The sequence below is a fragment of the Piliocolobus tephrosceles genome, unplaced genomic scaffold, assembly GCF_002776525.5.
Source record: "Piliocolobus tephrosceles isolate RC106 unplaced genomic scaffold, ASM277652v3 unscaffolded_9445, whole genome shotgun sequence".
Classification (NCBI taxonomy): Eukaryota; Metazoa; Chordata; class Mammalia; order Primates; family Cercopithecidae; genus Piliocolobus; species Piliocolobus tephrosceles.
The window spans coordinates 1,797-8,159 of record NW_022336991.1 but is presented as its reverse complement, the minus strand read 5'-3'; the positions used below and the strand labels follow the sequence as shown (position 1 = coordinate 8,159).

Genomic DNA, 6,363 nt, shown 5'->3' with positions numbered 1-6,363 from the left:
AAGATGGTGCAGGAATACAGAAACCAAGACTTTCAAGAAGACAGTGGTCAAAATGGTTGAATACCGGAGAAGAGATCGAACAGAATGGGATGGAAATGAGCCACTAGATCTGGCCAGTAATGAGCTCCATACTGGAATGGGTTGGAGGAATGAATGCACTGGAGACGAGGATAGGCTAGAATATTCTTTCCAGAAGTTTGGCAATGAAGTGAAAGATGGGACAGTAGTATAAGGGGAAAGCCGGTCCAGCACTTGACTTTTTTAGGGGAGTATACCCTAGAAGAAACAGAAGATACCAGAGAAAGGGGATGGTCGATGAAGCAAGATCTTGCAGGAGACAGACTGGGGCATCAGCTCCTTCAAACCCGCCATTCTGTCAATTTCTGATAATTTAGGGCCAGATATGCATAAATCAAGACAGAACACATTTCCTAATTGAACTTTCATCAATTAGACTCACATTCTCAGTTTCATAATAATTAAGAAGATGTGTTCCCATCAGACTCTCTTTTTATCCTAATAGAATTAAAAGCTCTAATATAGACATATTTTTAAAAATCACATATTTAATCACAAACTTAGAAAAGGCTGAAAATAGATTCAATTATGAGATGAGCACATTTGTTCCCAAGCATGACAGTTTCATCTGTGTTCAACACATGCCTCTTTTACTTCAGGGTCCCTTCCATCACCTTGGGTTTAGTCTGCAGTATGATCATCCTATACTTAAGATACAGGCATTTATACAGTATATGTTGTAAATAATTATTTTCTCACTCTCCCCTTAGCAGGTATTTGCATCTAAGTTCAAGTCAAACTGACGAGGAAGATAGGGGTTAGAAGATTCGAGCAAGGCACGGCAGTAAAAAAGGAGGTAAGGCTGAGGCAGGATATAAAGAAATATCATTCTAAGAGCAAAACTCATAGAAAGGCTTATTTCAGTCATGCAGTAAGAGTAAGGTTACTCCAGTAGTTTGGTGAAGAGGAAGGAAACGTTTTAGGTACACATACTGAACCACCTTTGGACTAAGTCATAGATTACAACTAATTAAATGCATAATAAATTGGTCCTGCCAATTACATACTAAATGCGATCAAATGACATTTGAAAGGTTATTCTTTTCCAAAGTAAACCTGCCCCTATTCAGCTATTGGTGCAGTACCTATACCACACATCTCTATTTGCTCAAATGGCATTTAGACTCAGAGTTTGTTCCCATTTACAACTGGAGCCACAAAAGCCTGACACTCATTGCTTATTAGCTCCAAAGGTGAAAGCAATGAACTCTGGGATATGACCTCACAGTGTTGCACTCAGCCACCCGAGTCCGCCTCACTACCGCCTACATTTTCAGGAGGGATGGCCAAGACTGAGGGCACACTCAGGGTTGGAAGAGCACAAGGTGCCCTTGGTGAAGCTCCCAGGCTCATGCAGGGCTCTTGCCAGCCTCCAGGGCTTTGTGTTTCAGTCACCTGGGGCAATCCATCCCACGCAGACTGACAGGGGAGAGGCCTATTCCCTCTGGAAATGATGAAATTATTTAATAAACACCCCCACAGACACATCACACTGGGAAACACAACATAGACAGTAAAAGAAAGAGGATCCCAGCTCGCGGGCAGTTTTCACAGAGGAGGCACTGAGAACCTTCCCACGCTGAGGAGCACGCTGGAATTTACCAGACTGTGAGCCAGGGGAAACGCGTATCTCGTGAGGATCTCAAACATATCTCTTCTGCTGTGGCCTTCCTGTTTCAAAGCGAACCTCAGGTTTCTCATGTCCTGGGGGCAAAGGAGAAGTATGACAGTTCAGTCTTCAAAGAAAGTCATGTTAATTAGCAAGAAATCTTCCATTCAATTAAGGGAGAAGATTCACTTACCTAAAAGGGCAATTAATCTAAATTACAAAAATTGCTTTGTTTTATATGGTAATTTGATATATCTGGCTTAAGAACACCTGAAAATATTTCCATCATAGCCATGAATGTCAAGACAAGATAAAGCAACTAGCACTAAGGAGAAGATAGAGCTAAAATTCATTTTATAAAAAGGAAAAAAAAAAATCAAACCTTGCCTTGCACAACATCTATTATGATCCATTTACTTTCACTGGGTTCTGAGTTATTTCACATCTATTATGGTCCATCTACTTTCACTGGTTTCTGAGGTATTTTTTAATTTTTTAAAATTTATTTTATTTTATTTTACTTACTTTTTGAGACGTAGTCTCTTGTGGCCCAGGCTGGAGTGCAGTGGCATGATCTTGGCTCACTGCAACCTCCGCCTCCTGGGTTCAAGGGATTCTCGTGCCTCAGCCTCCTGAGTAGCTGGGACTACAGGCACACACCACCACGCCCAGCTAATTTTTTGTATTTTTAGTAGAGATTGGGTTTCTCCATGTTGGCCAGGCTGGTCTCAAACTCCTGACCTCAGGTGATCTGCCTGCCTCGGCCTCCCAAAGTGCCAGGATTACAGGTGTCAGCCACCACACCCAGCCCTGATATTTTTTTAATTATAAAACTATTTTATTCAAACAGCCCTTCTAAAGAGTACCTGCTATCAAATATAATCTCAACATTGTCAAACATGTCATTAAAATAAAGAAGCTGTCTTCCTAAATGACATTTTAAGCTCTCATGCAAGTAATACATTTTTATTCTACAATTTTACCTTCACAGAGTTCCATATAAGCCACATTAAAGTAGCCCATATTAGTAGTAACTATACTTCTGGGAACTAAAAATACACAGTCAAAACCAGATTTTAAAGGTAGCTTCCAATACATATCTGTTCAATAAGCAGGAAAACTTTCTTTTAAACCAAATCCAAAACAAGTAAGCTCCTTTAAATGTCAATTTGTATTATATATACAGATACAACATTCTATCTTATTTTCAAGACTGGAGTTTTTTTTAAGGTTGTCTCTTTAAAAAAAATCACTTACAGTGCTGTGACTGAGTGATAGCTCTGCATCAGAACCCTACACTCTGCAGTGCACTTTCAACTTTCATTGCAGATAGAGGAGTGCTATGCTGGGCCACGGAGCCACTTCAGGAGCGGTGGAGACCCAGTTGTTGCCCTCTTGGATATCACAATCTTCATTTTTTTTCTAGGTGCTTTTTCCTTCCTTATCTCAAGAGTACTCTTAACGCTTCCCAAGTCTTCAGTCTGAAGGACCAGCACAGGCTATGGCCTTCACAAGACATCTCCAAACACAAATAGCAGCAAATAAAGTATGAAGAACTAAAGTCTGAGACCACTCACAAAGAACTTGAGATTGAGCACTCTGTACACAGAGGACATCTACTAGGCCTTGCCAGCTCCAAGATTCTGTGCTTTTTAAAAAAGCATGTCACAGAATAAAGTCCAACAATCCATTCATATCACCTCCCAAGAAAATTGGGATACTAGTTATTGGTTCATGATGCAATGAATAGTTAAATAAGGGAAATAATCATTTCAATGGGATGATATGCATTAAAAGGGTTTACGACCAGCCACAAGTGCAATACTAGAGAGTTGAGTACTCTCAGGGCTCAGGCCTGTAACTCAGGCCTGTAACTCAGATGGTAACTCTGTAACATCATTCTCTTCACTGCTTGGCCAGAAATTAGACCATCTCTACATGAATATTTATTTTGATCTATCAGTGATTCAAACAGCTACTTTTAATGTGCCAAAGCACAAATGATTCAAGTAACTTCTTTTTGCCATCTGATTAAGATGCAATTAAAGACAGAATATTATTTCTTGCCAACAAAACTGAAGTAGAAAAGGCAAATGACTCACAGGCGGCCGATCACCAAATCTGTAACAGAAATAGGAGCACAGACTAACTGTGAGTTCCACCTGGTCTCCTCCGAGTTTGACTCATCAGGGAAAGATCCACATGGGCTAAGAGTCTCCCAGTCAGACCCTCAGCTGTTTTAACAGCCGGGTCATATGGTGATGTTCCAAGCCTCACTATAGTAAGAGTTGAAGAATACATACCCCCGCTGCAACGACTCTGAAGAATTGATTTATTGAGGCGTCATTTCTAAAGAAACAACACACATCACTGCTCACTTCAAACTGCCACACTATGTCTTTAAGGCGAGTACATGGGAGTGAGGTGGGGAAAGAAAGAGAAGGCTTTGTGGTGGTATGGTTTTACTTTACTTTGTTTGTTTGTTTGTTTGAAAGACTCCACACAGGCACCAGGGGCTGGTATGGGGCCTGCAGGGTAAGAATTTGCATATTCAGAACTACCTTTCTCCTGCTGCTGGACAACATCCTCTGGGACTTGTATCTACTGTGGGAAAGTTGCTACTGGCAAGCAGAAATCTCTATGTGCACTGCTGGCATAGCCAAATCTACAGGAGTTGTAACTGCTTGTTTGAGGAGAGAAATGCGGTTGTATCATGGTTATTGAATGCAGGCGAAAGTTGACCTATAAGAGACAGGACAGTGAGTCTTTTATCTCACTGCAGCAGATTTCCTCTATATCAATGTCAGGTTTGTTACTGAGAAAATGGAATATGATTCTGTAACGTCAGTGTTTCTGGGGAGATAATTTAGTTAAAAGGTTGTGCTACAACATTGTTCTAAGCCATCACCTTTGGGCTCATGCTAACTCCAAAAAATATACATATGTAACATTTCAGAATTATGCTTGGTGAGTTGTTCCTAGGCCTTTTGTTCTTAAATAGTCAAGGGTGAAAATGTGCTTTGTCTCATTAATTTTGGGGGGATTGATATTTAAGTACTAGTTTTTCCTATTATAAGGCAGAAAATAGGGTTTTTTCAACACTGTAAGAATGAAAGTCACCTCAAAACTGTCAATATAGCAACCCCATTTTCCCTTGAGTACTCTAATATTAAACACTCTACTCCCATAAATCCTTTTATGCAAAATACAAAAGCCCTCCTTCAAAGTAAATTCCCATGTTTCCAGGCCCCAAAGGGTAGACAGTAGCTGGGATAATGGATAAAGCATTAAGGTAGCTTGAATTAAAACACCACCGAAAAGAGCTGAGGTGGATGGTAGTGGTGAATTTCAGTTAAGATTTAATAATGGCATCATCCTTTAGTTTCTGATAGAAAAAACGCGTCTTGATCTTTTATAAACCGGAAAGAAAAACACCATATTGTAGCATAATCCAAATATAAGCACACAATGGTGGTTTTTGAGAAATCGCAGTGCATGAGATTAGGAAAAGGAGACTTAGTTTTTGGTTCTGGCTCTTGCGCTGGCTCCCTAGGCAACCCAAGACAAGTAATCTCAGATAGCAAAGGCCTCACTTCTCTATCAATAGAATGAACGACTTGGATTGGCTAACGGCCAGCAAAATTCAGCCCAGGTCTTCAGATTAAGACTGTTGTTTTTTGTTGTTGTTGTTGTTTTTGTTTTTAACACTTCAAAAGGGTTGAAAAAACAACACACAAAGAAGAATACACAACAGAAATCCGATGTGGCCCACAAAACCTAAAATATTTGCTACTGAGCCCTTCACAGCAAACGTCTGCAAAGCCCTGCACTGGACTGGTGGTTCACAGTCACCCAAGACACCTGAACACATCCCCACCTTCTGGGTCCCAGCCTTCAGAAATTATCTTAGCAAAGTCACCCAACTCTTTGGAGCCTCAGGCTCCCCATCTACAATACGCCCATCTCAGAGGGCTGCACTTGAGGATCAAATGCAAAGCACCTAGCATGTGTTTGGATGGACACAAATGCTCAATACATGGTTACTATCATAGCAAAATGTACCTCTGAAAATAACCTAAGCAAAAGTTACGAAGGTTATTAGAGGTAAGGACACATCCTGTTAACAGAGGGCAAAATCTCTTCTATTCCTCCTTCCTTCATGGTAACACATGACATGAAGGGGCACCAGGAGCAAGCTGGAGCAAAAACTAAAGTGGTTTAAGAAATTTTATCTATAAAGTTCTCTTCCCACTCAGTCAAGCTAACAAACTGACCAGTTCCTCGAGTCCTTGTATTTGGTGATTGCAGTGGGTCCCTCACGTGGGCACTATTTCCCAGGCACTTTTGAAAAGCTTGTTCTTGGCCGGGCGCGGTGGCTCAAGCCTGTAATCCCAGCACTTTGGGAGGCCGAGACGGGCGGATCACGAGGTCAGGAGATCGAGACCATCCTGGCTAACACAGTGAAACCCCGTCTCTACTTAAAAAAAAACAAAAAACAAAAAACTAGCCGGGCGAGGTGGCGGGTGCCTGTAGTCCCAGCTACTCGGGAGGCTGAGGCAGGAGAATGGCGTAAACCCAGGAGGCGGAGCTTGCAGTGAGCTCAGATCCGGCCACTGCACTCCAGCCCAGGCAACAGAGCGAGACTCCGTCTCAAAAAAAAAAAAAAAAAAAAAAAA

General features: G+C 41.3%; 1 long non-coding RNA gene across 1 annotated transcript in view; it reads right to left on the bottom strand.

Moving 5' to 3' along the window:
* Positions 1-548: 548 nt before the first annotated feature.
* LOC113220677 overlaps positions 549-6,363 on the bottom strand; it is a 7,592-nt gene continuing 1,777 nt past the window's right edge. The window contains exon 2 of the long non-coding RNA XR_003307460.1: positions 549-1,782. This is a non-coding gene — a long non-coding RNA (uncharacterized LOC113220677). The remainder of the gene's footprint in view (positions 1,783-6,363) is intronic.